The sequence below is a fragment of the Scyliorhinus torazame genome, chromosome 21, assembly GCF_047496885.1.
Source record: "Scyliorhinus torazame isolate Kashiwa2021f chromosome 21, sScyTor2.1, whole genome shotgun sequence".
NCBI lineage: Eukaryota > Metazoa > Chordata > Chondrichthyes > Carcharhiniformes > Scyliorhinidae > Scyliorhinus > Scyliorhinus torazame.
Window position 1 is genome coordinate 89,156,582 of NC_092727.1, and position 15,525 is coordinate 89,172,106.

General features: G+C 49.8%; 1 protein-coding gene across 1 annotated transcript in view; it reads right to left on the reverse strand.

Moving 5' to 3' along the window:
- The window catches only part of fam171a2a (family with sequence similarity 171 member A2a), a 427,659-nt gene that overhangs the window by 277,282 nt on the left and 134,852 nt on the right, over positions 1-15,525 (reverse strand). The gene's annotated exons all lie outside the window — the stretch shown is intronic.

The following is a 15,525-nucleotide window of genomic DNA, read 5'->3' on the forward strand; positions in this document are numbered from 1 at the left end:
ACAAACCTGGGGAAAGTGTGCTATGGTCCACAGTTACCAAATGACAGCACTTCATCAAATTTCCACAAGATACTGTCCAAAGGAAGGTTGAGACAATACAACAGACATGATGCCACTGAAGTGTAAGATGTCCAATTAAAACCAACTCTTAGTTATTGGGTTGTATAGGAGAGAGTTGGATTCCAGTGCTTCTAAAGCTTATTTTTCCACAACGAATTGTAATTCTCTTGGCTCTCATAACTTACGTAATAAAATTATTTAAACTGAAAGCTGTTACCTGAACTAAATAAACACTTCCCTTTATTAGAATTGCTGAAATGACCAACAAATTCACACTCTAAAGACAGTATTCACTTATCTTTTGAAAAGGCAATGATTGGCCATCTGCCTGTGTCAACAGGTGTAGCTATGACCCGGCCTTTGATAAATTTCATTCTAGTGGATCAGCAAAGTAAATGTTCTCCAGAATCTACCTCACCCGCAGGGGAACCAAGGAGGAAATTAAAACTCAGGTTTGGCAAAATAAATACAAGTGATTTTGAATACACTGTGATGTTGTGAAATTATGACACTCCTTTAGTTTGTTTCTTTTTTTGTGTGGACTTTTATTCCTTCCCCTCATTCCCACAGACCTCCCTGGCCCATTCACTTTCCAAGACTGACAAGTGGCCTTTCCCAGGATTCTAACAATCGTCTCAAATGGGCTTTCGGAGAGAGACCCAGGATTGACTCACCCTCTAATTTCCTGCAAGGAGAGTCCAGAATCCTTGGTATAGTTTGCTAGTATGCCACACACAGCTAATTTGCTCAACTTTACTTGAATTTTACTGCTCAAGCCCAGTGTTCATGATATTTTTCTCCATTTATCCCCCCCAAAAGGCCATGGGTCTTTCGGCATTGCAGCTTTACAGGTAAACCTAAGCCCTTCTGGATTTTTCCCAAGTACCTACTGGCTGGCTGAATCTTGACAATGAATGATACTTGTCTACTTTTCAATGGAAGACCATTTGGTGAAGCTAGCCTGTCCATCCACGATATTCTCCATCTTTTGTAGCCTTGTGGAGATGATAGATCTATAGGTAAGCTGCCAAAGACTGCATCCCTCTCTGAAAAATTTGCTACTTTCTTTTTGCTTGCCCTTCAGCCCCACACTGCAGATTTACAGGCACCCAGTGCAGAGAGGGGGCGAGAAGGCAAGATAATATAATAATAATCTTGTATTGTCACAAGTTGGCATACATTAACACTGCAATGAAGTTACTGTGAAAAGCCCCTAGTCGCCACATTCCGAGTTAAACCAGCCAAGTGGACCTCCTTTGGGCCTGCTCCTGGGCCAGGCCAAGCTGGCCATTAATAGGTCCTGGCCACGGGTAGGTGAGGAGGTCATCCGTCTCGACTGTCTGCCCCTCTTCCGCAGAATAGTTCGCTGTCAGATGTCACTAAAAGGGGAGCATGCGGTGTCCGCCAGCAGTTTGGAGGCCTGCCGTGCCTGGTGGGCACGGCAGGGGCTGAGGTGCGTTGCAGACCCCCAGAACCACATTTTCATTTAAAGTTTGATGGGTTTCCTTGAATATTTTTATGGTTTGTGACAGTAACCCCTTTAAGGGACTTTCACCTTATTTGATTTGTTAAATTGTTTAATTGGTCAATTTGTTAACTTGAATAATTGTTCATTTGACCCTGAGTTTTCGTTGGTTTCAATAGAAGTATAATATAAACACTTTGCAACACGGGTGACCATACAATAATTTAAGTGGCAAATCCGCCTGATTTCCTAGTCCAGCGGTGTTGAGGAATAGTGTAATGCTCCAAGAGACAGGCTCAAAGGGCCGAATGGCCTGTTCCACCTCCTAGGTTCAATGACATTCCTTTCTAAAAAAAAAAACGCATTTTATGACAAACTTGCATCAAAGTCGGTTCCAGCAAATAAACACCCGGGTAACGCCGGGCCGGATTCTGTGATCCTTAGGCTAAGTGTTGATGCCATCGGAAACGCTGTCGCGTTTCTCGACGATGTCAACACGGCCTCGGGATCAGCAATTCTGGCCCCTACAGGGGGCTAGCACGGCACTGGAGCGGTTCACTGCATGTGCAGTTGCTTCCTTCAATGCGCCGGTCCCGACGCAACATGGCGCAGGACTACAGGGGCCGGCGCGGAGGAAAGGAAGCCCCCAACCCGAGAGGCCGGCCCGCCGATCGGTGGGCCCCGATCGTGGGCCAGGCCACAATGGAGGCCCCCCCCCAGGGTTGGACCCCCCCACAGGCCGCCCCCCGACCCTTCCACGCTGAGTTCCCGCCGGCTGAGAGCAGGTGTGGACGGCGGCGGCGGGACTCGCCATTTTTACGACGGCCGCTTGGCCCATCCCGGGCCGAAAATTGGCGGACCGGCCGCGTAGGGCTGAGAGCGGGGATTCTCCGGCCCGGCCCCAGGCTGAGAGAATCCCGCCCACACTTCCCAACAATCAGGATGCCATTCCTATTACCCACATCAGCAAAGACTGGAGATCGATCGAGGACCCGCCTTGTTCTGTATGACTCCAGAAGTTGTAGTTTCCAATGAACCACTGGGAAGTTTACAGTTCTAGAACACACACATGAGCGAAAGGGTATACAATAGCTTTCTCCCCAAATCAGTCTTTCTGAATATCTGCAATGCAAGTCAAAAAAGTATCACTGGTTCTTATTTTATTCCTAGCTCGAAACAACTAATTAAGAGAAGACAGCTCTACAAAATGTGAGCAATCAGGGCGTGAACAATTGCTTCTGATGATGCGCCAACATATGCTGAAGATGGGATTACTACTAGGAATAAAGCCAGCTCAATCAAGCAGAAAGAATGGGCAGAAGTTCCCGCTCCCACCATGAGGGGGAATCCTGGCGGGCAGGGATAATTAATTTGGCGAGAGTCTGTTTCTCGACGGTGGGATAAACTGTCTGAATTTTGTTCTCCCGACCTTTAAGGCAGGTTGAAGGTGGGTCAGGTTTCCCGATCAACAATGTCAGGAATTCCATTTCCAGGTATTAACATTTCACCTGTGATCTTTAAAAGGCCACCTCACCGGAATTAAATTCACCCTCCAAATTAAGTTTCTTGCCAGCAAGTATGTAGAGCATTCGGTTTTACGACTGTAGATAAGTGGTTTGGACTTGGCGAGCTACGTCTCTTCCATGACTTTGAGGACTGTAGCTGCTGCCTTCACTTTCTTGGGGATCTTGCATAACTTCACTCAGGGGCAGCACGGTAGCCTTGTGGATAGCACAATTGCTTCACAGCTCCAGGGTCCCAGGTTTGATTCCAGCTTGGGTCACTGTCTGTGCGGAGTCTGCATATCCTCCCCGTGTGTGCGTGGGTTTCCTCCGGGTGCTCCAGTTTCCTCCCACAGTCCAAAGATGTGCAGGTTAGGTGGATTGGCCAAGATAAATTGCCCTTAGTGTCCAAAATTGCCCTTAGTGTTGGGTGGGGATACTGGGTTATGGGGATAGGGTGGCGGTGTTGACCTTGGGCAGGGTGCTCTTTCCAAGAGCCAGTGCAGACTCGATGGGCCAAATGGTCTCCTTCTGCACTGTAAATTCTATGATGATATACGGTGACGGCAGCAAAAGCTATACCAAGGCTGGACATGGGAGGCAGGCTAAGCAGAGAAATGAGGCGAGGGTGGGGTGGTTGTAGGATGGGCACGGCGGGGTGGGGGGGTGGGGAAGAGTGTCTGGGAAAGTGGAGAGGAGCAAGTGTCTTAGAAAGCTGTTTCAATGGTCTCCACGGTGTGGTGCTGGGGATAAAGTCAGGGTACTTGTGGTGTGAGGGAATAGACACAGATAGAGGGTGGAGAGTTCAGTGCTGCAGGGTGGCAGGTCCAGGGTGAGTGTTTTGTAGGTTCCATGTATCTGCTGCCCTTGTCCTTCTAGGTGGCAGTGATCGTGACTTTGGAAGGTGCTGCCTGAGGTGCTTTAGTGAGTTCTTGCAGTGTATCTTGTAGATGGTACATGCTGCTGTTACTGTGGGTCAGTGGTGGAGGGCTGTTTAAATGTTTACGGTGGTGGAGGGGTGCCAGTCAAGTGGGCTGCATTCTCCTGGATGATGTTGAGCTTATTTTTTTAAAAATTCCAACTAAGGGGCAATTTTGCATGGGCAATCCACTACCCTGCACATCTTTGGGTTGAGAGTGAGACCCACGCAAACATAACACGGACAGTGACCCGGGGCCGGGTTTGAACCCGGATCCTCGGCGCCGTGAGTTAGCAGTGCTAACCACTGTGCCACATGTCGAGCTTCTTGTGTGTTGTAGGAGCTACACTCATCCAGGCAAGTGGGGAGTATTCCATCACACTCCTGACTTGTGCCTTGTAAATGGTGGACAGGCTTTGGGGAGTCAGGAGATGAATTACTCTCCAGAGAATTTCTTGCGGAATTTATGAAGGTTTTAACAATTGTAAAAACGGTAGCCTCAAAACCACCCACCTCAAAGCAATTTTTTCTTTCCACTGTGCTTCTATAAGTCTTACTATAAGCAATGTGTCTCTTCCTTCACAAAGTAATGTGTACAGCTATAGATAAGGAGTACTTTATGAGGACAAGGTGTAAAGCTTGACAGCTTATGGTAGAATTCACAATAGGTCGATCTTGGTCAAGAAGTGTTTACACTCGTAAGATTCCAGAGGCAGATAAATAAATAACAGATTGCAATCATAGAAGGGTTGAAGTAGATGATAGCAGTTATTAAAAATCTTGACTTAAGCAAACAGCAACATTGAAGTGAGCTCTATAATACTTCCAACGGTGTTTTTGTAGTAGGCCTTTTTAAAAATTGTTTATGGGATTTGAGCAAGGCTAGCAAGGCTAGTATTTATTACCCATCCCTAATTGCTCTTTTGAGTGAGGTGATGAGCAGTCTTCTTGGACCGCTGCAGTGCTGTAGGTACATCGGCAATGCTGTTAGGGAGAGAGTTCCTGGATTTTCACCCAGCAACAGTGTAAGAACAGGATTTTATTCCAGATCAGGATTGTGTGTGACTTGAAGGGGCACTTTCAGAACCTAGCATTCCCAGGCACATGCTACCTTTGTTTTACTAAGTGGTAGGGTTTTTTTCTCATAAATTGGGAGTACCCAATTATTATTTTCCAATTAAGGGGCAGTATAGTGTGGCCAATCCACCTACCCTGCACATCTTTGGGTTGTGGGGGTGAGTCCCACGCAGAAACGGGGAGAATGTGCAAACTCCTCACGGACAGTGACTTCGGGCTGGGATTGAAGCCGGGTCCTGTGTCGTGAGGCAGCAATGCAAACCACTGCGTCACTGTGCCACCCCCGAAGTGGTAGAGTTAATGGGTTCAGAAGATGCTCTCAAAGGAGCATGGTGAGTTTGGGAGTGCGTCTTGCAGACGGTACACATTGTGGCCAATGTGATTTTGAAAATTACTTCATGGAATATGAGCATCGTTAGCAAGCCTGTATTTGTTGCCCATCCCTAATTACCTTTGAGAAGATGATGTTGAGCTCCCTTCTTGAATCACTGCAGTCCATTGTTGTGGGACGCTGGAAGGAGGGAATCTTTAAGGTGGTGGATGGGCTGCTGATCCAGTGGATTACTCTGTCTTAGATGACATTGAACCACTTGAGTAATTTTGGAGCTACACTCATCCAGGCAAACGACAGCCTTTGGAGTGCCACAAGCTTTTCGTTTTTCTAGCCAGCGTATTTATATTGCTAAGTTAAGCTTCTGGTCAATAGTAATGCGAAGATGGTGTGTGATTCAGTGATCTTAGTCCTCTTGAACATCAAGGGGAGATGGTTGGAGTCTGCACGTTCACCCCATGTCTGCGTGGGCTTCCTCCGGGTGCTCCAGTTTCCTCCCACAAGTCCTGAAAGTCGTGCTTGTTAGGTGAATTGGACATTCTGAATTCTCCCTCTGTGTACCCGAACAGGTGCCAGATTGTGGTGACTAGGGGATTTTCACAGTAACGTCATTGCAGTGTTAATGTAAGCCTACTTGTGACACTAATGAAGATTATATAGATTCTCTGGTGGGAATCTGGTTAGATAAGGGAACCCACACAACACTTAAAAAGTATTTAGATGACCACTTGAAATGTCATAGCACACAAGGCTATGGGCCAAATGCTGGAAAATGGGATTAGAGTAAATAGGTGCTTGATGGTCGACGCGATCACAATGGGTGAAGGGCCTTTCACCATAATGTAAAAACTGACTCTCTATCACTTGTGTGACAAATGTTACTTGCCACCAATCAGCCCAGGCCTGAATGTTGTCCAGCTCTAGTTGCAGGCAGGCATGAACTGTTTCTGTATCTGAGCAGTCATGAAAGAGGCTGAACACTCTGATCATCAATGAACATTCCTACTTCCATCCATATGATGGAGGGAAGGTCATTACTGAAACAGTTATCTTGTGGAACTCCTGCGGTGCTCCCCTGGGGCTGAGAGGATTAGCCTCCAACCATGACAACCATCTTCCTTTGTGCCAAATGTGACTCCAACCAACGGACCGTTTTGCCCTTGATTCCCACTGGCCTCAATTTCTCTAGGCTCCTTGATGCCACACGCGGTCAAATGCTGCCTTGATGTCAAGGGCAGTCACTGTCCTTTTACTTCTGAAATGAACACTCTTTGATTCATGTTTGAACTGAGGTTGTAATGAGGTCTGGAGCCACATGGAGCTGGCAGAATCCTAACTGAGCACTGAGGAACAGATTATCGCTGAGCAATCACTGGCAATGACAGCTTCCATCACCTTTCTGATGATCGAGAATAGACAGATGGGGCAGTAATCAGCCAGTAAGGATTTGTCCTTCTCTTTATAAATGGGTCAATCCTGGGCAACTTTCCACATTGTTGTCTAGATGCCAATGTTGTAGCTCTACTGGAATAGCTTGGCTAGGGACATGGCTCGTACTGAAGCACAAGTCTTTAGTACTTAAGCTGGTATGTTCTCAGCGTCCATCACCGTAGCTGTATCCAGTGGTTGCAGCCATTGCTTGGCATCACATTTGATGCATCAGATACAATTAACAGAAACAAATTGTAAAAAGTCCGAGCAGCATTTTGTGAATCACAAGCTTCCAATATTGACACTCAGCGCACCAGTACCAGATTACATTGTGACGTTGCAAATATTCAAATAATTTCCCTTGGAGCTTATCAACTGCGTGGCAAGTAGAAGAGCCAGGAAGATCCCATTTCCACTCCTCTGGGTGTGCTGAGTAACGAGTCTACATGATACGAGAGAGGCTACAATTGGCCTCAGTGCTCTTGGATTGGGAAATGAAGAATTAGTCTTCTCCTATCCAGTTACTCCTTATCATCATCTAGTGCAAACTGTTGAGATTTCCGGTGTATAGAGACCGGCTTTGGACAAGGTGAGGTTCAGCTGCAAATTGAGTCTTTTACGGGGTTGGGTGGATGGGTGAGGAGGCAAGGCAGTGGCATAGTGGCATTGTCACTGGGCTAGTAATCCAGAGACCCAGGGTAATGCTCTGTGGACCTGAGTTCAAATCCCAGATGGTAAACTTTGAATTTAATAAGTAAATACAAAAACTGGAATTAAAAGCTTAATGATGACCATGAAACCATTATCGTACAAATCAGGAAATCTGCCACCCTTACCTGATCTGGCCGACAAGTGACTCCAGATCCACAGCAATGTGGTTGACTCTTAAATGGCCCAGCAAACCCATGCAGTGGAGGGGCAATTAGAGATGGGCAGCAAATGCTGGCCCAGACAATGCCGCCCACATCCCATGAATACATTTTAAAAATCACTTGGGTGAGGCACAAAAACATGCATAATCCAATGCCTTGCAGATTGATGCCAAAGAAAGAGGTCAGAGAGGGAACATGTTAAATCTAACTGAATAAACAATAATATAACATAGTTAATGATTAGGATGATCAGGCGAATAGTAAAAAGTACCTTCAAGTGTTCTACTGAGCCATTCAAACCAGAAAGCCCCAAATTCAACTTCTGATATACACTGAGTTAACTGATTAGCAGGGTTGTGAGAGAAAGAGAGAGAGAGAGAGATAGCTCAGGTGGGATTCCCCATGGCCCGATGCCGAAATCGGGAAAGGCGATCGGGCGGAGAATAGCTTCTGACGCCGAAATCGCTGCAGGCAGCGGTCTGACGCCTGATCGTGATGCTCCGCCCCCTCCAGATCGGCGACATTGCGATGCGTGGAGTACGTAGTGCCAACCGTGTTTGCATCTCATTAGTGGACCCACCCACGATGCTCCACCTCCATGGGCTGAGTTCCCGACGGCGCGGGCCACGTGTGGTCTCAACAGTCGTGAGCCTGGCGTGGTGGCTGCAGAGAGAGAGAGAGAGAGAGAGGGCGTACGGACAGTGTCCAGCACCGCCACACTTCGCCGACAATCGTGCCGGTGCCCGGGGGGCTTCTGTCAGGGCTGGGCGCAGTAGTGGGGGGGTGACCGGGAGGTGGGCTGTGGGGTCGGGGTGGACGGGTACGCGGTCCGGCACAACTGGCGCCATCTATTTCGGGCGCGATCGGTGCGTGTGAGGGGTGTAAGTGTACGCGCGGCTGCAGCTTCAGCCCTGTGCGTGCCCAGCACGGACCCAGCGATTCTCCCACCATTTTTCGTGTGTTCCACAGGTGTTTCATGCGGCGCCAGTAGCGGAATTGGTGCAGGTGTGGCGGCGATTATTCCGTCGTGGAACACCACGGATCCTCCGTTGGCATCAGCAGACGCAGGAGCGGAGAATCCATCCCCTCATCCCTGTACCCCTGGTGGAGGGAGGGAAGAATCAATCAAACTTTGCACTCCCAATGATCCTTAGTGGCAGGTCCATGTGCATAAGCAATATGCTCGCGACTGAAAAATCAATTGTTAACTAATTCTCGTATCACAGCTGAAAATTGGCTACTTGGGTGAGAAAGAGAGGCTGGCCCTATTCAGGGAATTATAATCAAGCAATAATCAGCTTCAGTTCTAAAATGGGGGAGAAAAAACCCAATTTTATCTATGTGAAAAAAACACCACACTCACTTGACTGATAAACACCGTCAATTCATTCATAACTTGGGAGAAAATTGACTTTGAACCAATTCAATAACTACATAACCAACTGGTGTAAAGGAAATGAAAGCACATTTTATAATATAAAACTGGATGTTCAGAGTGAAAATGGCTGTGCAACGAGTTAACACTGCGTTTCAATTAGCCCAGGATGAGGATGGGGGAGGGGAAAACAGAGAATGGGACTGAATGTACTTTGCTCAAGGTGAAAGGATATGAGCCAACTGACAGCGGATCCAAAAGGTCATCAAAACACCAAACGACTCTTCCGCCTTCCTCCAGGCCAAAGTCAGAGGAAAGAATAGTCTGGCTCTTTGCAGGCCACAATTACACATAAACACAACGGATTTTGTTAACTAATAGCATATTTTCAAAAGAACTAAAACGATCTGAAAATGAATGCCATGTGGAGCTCACAACTTTACTTCAGCTTGCCAACTATGAAACGTCAGGAATCTTTTTTTTTAATTGACACTGCGTTACATGCCTGGCCTCACAGCACTTTGTAATCAAGGCAGATAACGGCTCCTTAATGCAGGCCTGCGTTCAAAAGTTAAAAATCTTCTATCGGTTGAGCCCTCTGTTCATTTGAACAATTCCAACGGGTAATGTCAGGTCTAGGGTTGAGATGATGCAAGAGATTACGGCTGGGATTCATTCAATCCATGACCTCATCATTGGGTTGGTTCACTAATAGCAAGGAATGTGAAGAAGGAAAACTTGCATTTATACAGCGCCTTTCAAAGCACTCCACAGGCAATGAGGCACTTTTCAAATGTTATTACATTTATAATGAAAGACACACGCAACCAAATTATACACAGCAAGATCGCACAAATCTTTAGAAACCGTGTGGCCCAATACTATAACATGCAAGTCAAGCACTTGAGAGCCATTGGAAAATTAGAGCGCTTATAAATTAGGGAATGAAAGTGTTCTTGTGGGGTAAAGTGCAAGGAGCTTTCCTTGCAATCCAATCTGGGAATAGTTAATATAATAAAGGGGAAAGTGTTCCATGTTTCAGCGCAGACATCATTCATGTTGAAAAACAAATTTGACCCAAGATCTTGAATTTATTTATTTCTGAATTAACATTTCCCTCAGTCTTCAAAGCAAAGGTGGTTATGATTGAACAGAGAAACGGTAAAATTGTAGAGAATTTTTAGGTCAATTTAAAGTCAATATAGTAAAATTTACTAAAAATCTATTCAGATTATTTCTCAGAATACCACGAAGAGCTAATTTCCTTAAAGAAAAGGGCGAGATTCTCCCGAAAAATGACTACGTGTTATTTTGGATGGGAATCGCAAGGTGTTTTTTGGACAGGGGTCGCTCAGCTGTTCACTGCTAACAAGGGAGGAGCTGCTTTTAAACAGTCCCTCAGCCCTCATTCCTAGTCAAGCCAGGAGAAAATCAGCATACAGACATGCTCCTCGATTTCTGGATTCAGACCTGCCCAGGCTTCTGGACGCTGTGGAGGAGAGGCGGACACGGCACTCACCAGCACAACCTCTTTCCGTCCAACTTCGATGCCCACACATGCCAATTGCTATCGAGCCCCTGAACCACCAGGCGCCTGGCTCACAATATCCCCTATTTGTCCCTGCAGGAGAGGATAGCCCATAATAGGAGGGAGAGGGAGAAGGCGGGGATGGGTCCCCTGAATTGGGAGTCCTTGCCCCCTATGTGGAAAGGGCGCTGGAGATCGTGGGGGTGGCCGAGGAGGGAGCAGTCACCAAACGAGAGGTTGGCCTGTGCCAGAGAAGTGAGGATCTACTACACCCTTCATTCAGATGACCTGTTTGAAGTGAGTTATTGATTTGCCAGACACTCTCCTCCCCTTTCACTGAACCAATGTCCCTTGTCTTGCAGGATCACCATCTGATGAGACTGGCATCCAGAGTTGCCCACCTCCCCCCCCCCCCCCCCCCCCCCAACCCAAGAGACCACCTTGGAGGAGAGCTCCGAGGAGAACACCAACAATGCATCACAGCTTTCACCCGCATCTTCGCAGAGATACACATCTCAATGGGTGGGATGAGCAGGCAGACTTCTGGGTCACTATTTGGTGAGCACCACACAGCTGTTGATGCACATCAGGTAGAGGCAGGGACTTCCAAGGGAGATGGCAGTCAGAGATCTGCTGGATCCCAGGAGTCAGCTGGGTCTCAGACAGATGCCGAGCATCTGGACAAGGTTCTCCTTGAGCTGCTAGAGGTGACCTCGATATAATGTCACGGTTGCTGAGGGACGTGTTCCAGGCGTAGGTGAACATTGTTGAGGCGCTGCAGAGCATGGCCCAGTCACTGAGGACGATCACTGAGGGCTTCAACACTATTCTGCAGACTATTGCAGGACTCCAGGACTGGCAGCACCATGTGATTCAGAGGCTTCTGGCGCTCACTCCAGTTGCCCCTCCACCCCATGGAGTCACCCAGGGGCCCACGAGCACCCTGAGGGTGGAAGAAGCGCTGGAGCCCATCCCGGGGTCTTCCACCAAGGAGACTCTGCTTGCCTCAAGTCCTTCTGACATCTCCCCCCCCTGACACCAACACATCTCAAGGGTAGCAGTTGGAACAGGGCACCACAGCAACATCCGTGACACCAGTAAGTAGGCCAGGGCCCTCTGGCTCCAGGCCTTCCAGAGGATGTCCACCAAAGGCATCAAAGATCAGGGGGAGAGGAAGACCGCAGGCCGCCTCCACCTCTGTCCGATATGCACCCTGCAGAGACACTTAGATGTAGCACTAGAACACTTAAGATTAAAATGTTATAGGAGCACTGAGTGGGCACTGGTGAGGTCAGTAATAGTAGTTAGGGATTGGATAATTGTCACATGAAGTGTTCTCCATTAACATATGTCATACCAGAAACATGTAACACTTCTGCCATTTAAAGCTTTACAAGAGAGGGACTTCTCCCCATCTAGACTCGCTTCCTGCTATAGGCCCCTCAAGAGATGACACCAGTGAAAACCCATGAAACCCACAGTGACAGACATCCTGGAATGTAATCCCATCACTCACTGGACCCCCACCCCCAACAGTGGTCCAAAATAAAATACCTCTAACATACCCTCAAGCATGAGGATGAATGTGAGTACACTGTCAGCAGAGAGGAGTCAGACATGATCAGAACCTAATGAGCATCACAGCGAGTGATTATCACCCTCCCGCCTTTAATAGTGACCCACTGACAGTGCCAACCGAGGCCCATCTTCCTGATGTAATGTCACCTGGACCATTTGAGGGGAGAGGGGTAGAGGGTGATCAGAGAAGAACGAACCGGATGATCTGGGTGGGGACGGTATGATGTGGGGTTGGGGGTTGGTGAGCTGACGCACACAGACTCTCCTTTCATGCGAATCTGGAGGCAATGAGGGCCTCCCTGGTACTCCTGGCCTGTCAGACCCTGGCTGCCGCCTGTCCTCCATCCTCTGTATCTTCTTCAGGTTTGGTCCCCCACCTGGTTCTCGACCTCAGACAAGGCTGCATGTTCCTCCTCTTGCTCGTCCAGCATGTTGTCCGGCTGCTGTGCCAGGTTGTGGAGGGCACAGCAGACCACCACAAAGCAGGAGACCCTCTACCACAGCAGTTCAGACAGTGGAACTGCATTTTTAGCAGCCCGTTGGACTTCAAAATGTCAGTACGTGTGACAGCATGCGCCTCATTGTAGCGGGATTCCACTTCAGTCTGGGACCTCTGCATTGTCACCATCAGCCATGACTTCAGCAGGTATCTCTTGACCCTATGAACCATTGGACATTAGAGGAATAAAGGGCACTCCTTGATGCCCTGGTGCGTGCAGGGTGACGTGCATGCCGTGGATGGCCCTCTGGACCTGGGGCATCCCGGCTATGGTGATGAATCCTGCAGCTTGGGCATCTTGTTGGGTCTGGTCCAGGTCAAAGCTGGTATACTCTGATGCACGGGCATACAGAGCATCCGTCAACTCCCAGATGCAACTGTGGGCTGACGACTGCAAGATGCCACACAGGTCCCTGCTCAAGCCCCGGAATGACCCAGTGGCATAGAAACTGAGGGCAGCCTTGAAATTTACGACCACTGGGAGTGGGTGTTCTCCTCCTCCACAGGGTGTCAGGTCCGAGAGGATTTGGCACAGTTGCCGCACTGTCTCCCTGGTGAGAGGCAGTCTTTTGCGGCACACGGTGTCTGTCAGCTCATTGAAGGACTATCGAGACCTATATACCCTAGATCATCATTGGTGTATTCTCCTGGTCCCCTCTCAGTCAGATGGGTGGTGGCGGCGCCCTGTTGCTGTGGTGTAGGCTCCAGTCTGCGTTGGTCTTAATGCAGTCGGCGATGTCTGCCCAACCCGCCTGTGCCTATCAGGATGGCAGCCATCTCAGCCGGATCAATCCCATAATTCATTTATATTTGGTAGAATGTGGAAAAGGAGAGAGACCAACAGTCAGTAAGGTCATTGGTCCCGGGACTATCAAACACCCCACCCCTCCCCACAACCCCTTCTCATGCTCCTGGCAGCTGACAACCCATCACTGTGCCTGCCGACCTTGGTAAACTCGCAGGTTGCCTGACCGCGACCCCCCAGCCCTTTCCATTGAGGGAGTTTCCCCGATCCAGACTTGGAGAGTGATGCAGCTGAGAGTGGTGAGACATAACAATGATGGCCAAGTGGTTGTAGTGGCCTGACCCGCAGGACTGTGAGAGGACACAAGATCCAACACAGTCAATGAGTGGAGATACAAGTATGTACAATTGATACCCAGTAGCCTTGGACAACCCGAGATCCTTTTGCTGTCATCCTTCACAATAAATGCACCTGGGCTGTCAGAGCTTGCACTATGCCTTTAAGCCCAATGGGGAGTCTGTGTTGCAAATCTCCCCCGCCCTTAACATGACTGCCTCTCCTTCTCTCAGAGTGCCATCCAGCGTGCCACTTGTGCTGGCAACCGTCACTTTGCACACTCACTCTTGCCCAGATCAGGAGCCCCGAGACCCCAGGCCACTGCCAACAACATCAGCGAGCTTGTGCTCAGCTCTCTTCTGCTCATCCAGATAGTTACCCTTTGGCCATGGGTGGGTCCTCAGTGGTGAATCCCTGCTCTTTAATGTATGACTGTTGCCAGCAGCCTCTATGAAGCGAATGTACCTTCAGCACAGGCATGTGGTTCAGGCATCAAACGTATGCAGTACAGAAAGATTTCTCTCAGACAGGGAATCTGGGGCGAAATTCTCCGTTATCGGCGGAAACTCCGCCGATCGGCGCAAAAAACGGCGCAAATCCCACTTGCGTCACGTCATAAAAATGGGCCGATAGTCTGCGGCCCGAAATGGGCTAGCAGCGACGTAACGGGATCCGCGCTTGCGCAGTGGTTCACGCCGTGCAGCGTCATACGCGCTGCACGGCGTGACGGCTCATAAGGCCGCGCAGCTCCCCCCCACCCGACCGGAACAGCCGACCGCAACACCCGACTTGATGGCTGGCCGTCGCTCAGCCCCGAGGTTCGAGTCACGCGATGTGGAGGCGCTCCTGGATGCGGTGGAGCAGAGGAGGGACGCCCTGTATCCCGGGCACGGCCGCAGAGTTGCCCCACGCCACAGCCGGCGTCTGTGGAGGGAGGTGGCAGAGGCCGTCACCGCTGTGGCCCTAACACCACGGACAGGCACCCAGTTCCACAATAAGGTGAACGACCTCGTCAGAGCAGGCAGGGTGAGCCTCCCCCATATCCCCCATATCCCCTCTCCCCCAAATCCCCCCCTCCCCCATATCCCCCCCCTCCCCCATATCCCCCCTCCCCCATATCCCCCATATCCCCCCTCCCCCATATCCCCCCCTCCCCCATATCCCCCATATCCCCCCTCCCCCATATCCCCCCCTCCCCCATATCCCCCATATCCCCCCTCCCCCATATCCCCCAGACTCCCCCCTCCCCCATATCCCCCCACCTCCATATCCCCCCTCCCCCATATCCCCCATATTCCCCCCTCCCCCATATCCCCCCTCCCCATATCCCCCATATTCCCCCCTCCCCCATATCCCCCCTCCCCATATCCCCCCTCCCCCATATCCCCCATATTCCCCTCTCCCCCATATCCCCCTCCCCCATATCCCCCCTCCCCCATATCCCCCCTCCCCCATATCCCCCCTCCCACATATCCCCCCTCCCCCATATCCCCCCTCCCCCATATCCCCCCTCCCCCATATCCCCCCTCCCCATATCCCCCCTCCACCATATCCCCCATATTCCCCCCTCCCCCATATCCCCCATATCCCCCCTCCCCCATATCCCCCATATCCCCCCCTCCCCCATATCCCCCCTCCCCCATATCCCCCATATCCCCAAGTGAATCCAGCCCTAACCTTAACCTCTGCAATGCACGCGCAACCGATGGCGTGCATTCATATACCTGCCTAACACTGTTGCCTTTTACCCCTGCCACCACCCCCCCCCCCACAGGAGAAGCGCGCACACAACACCAGGGAGCATGTG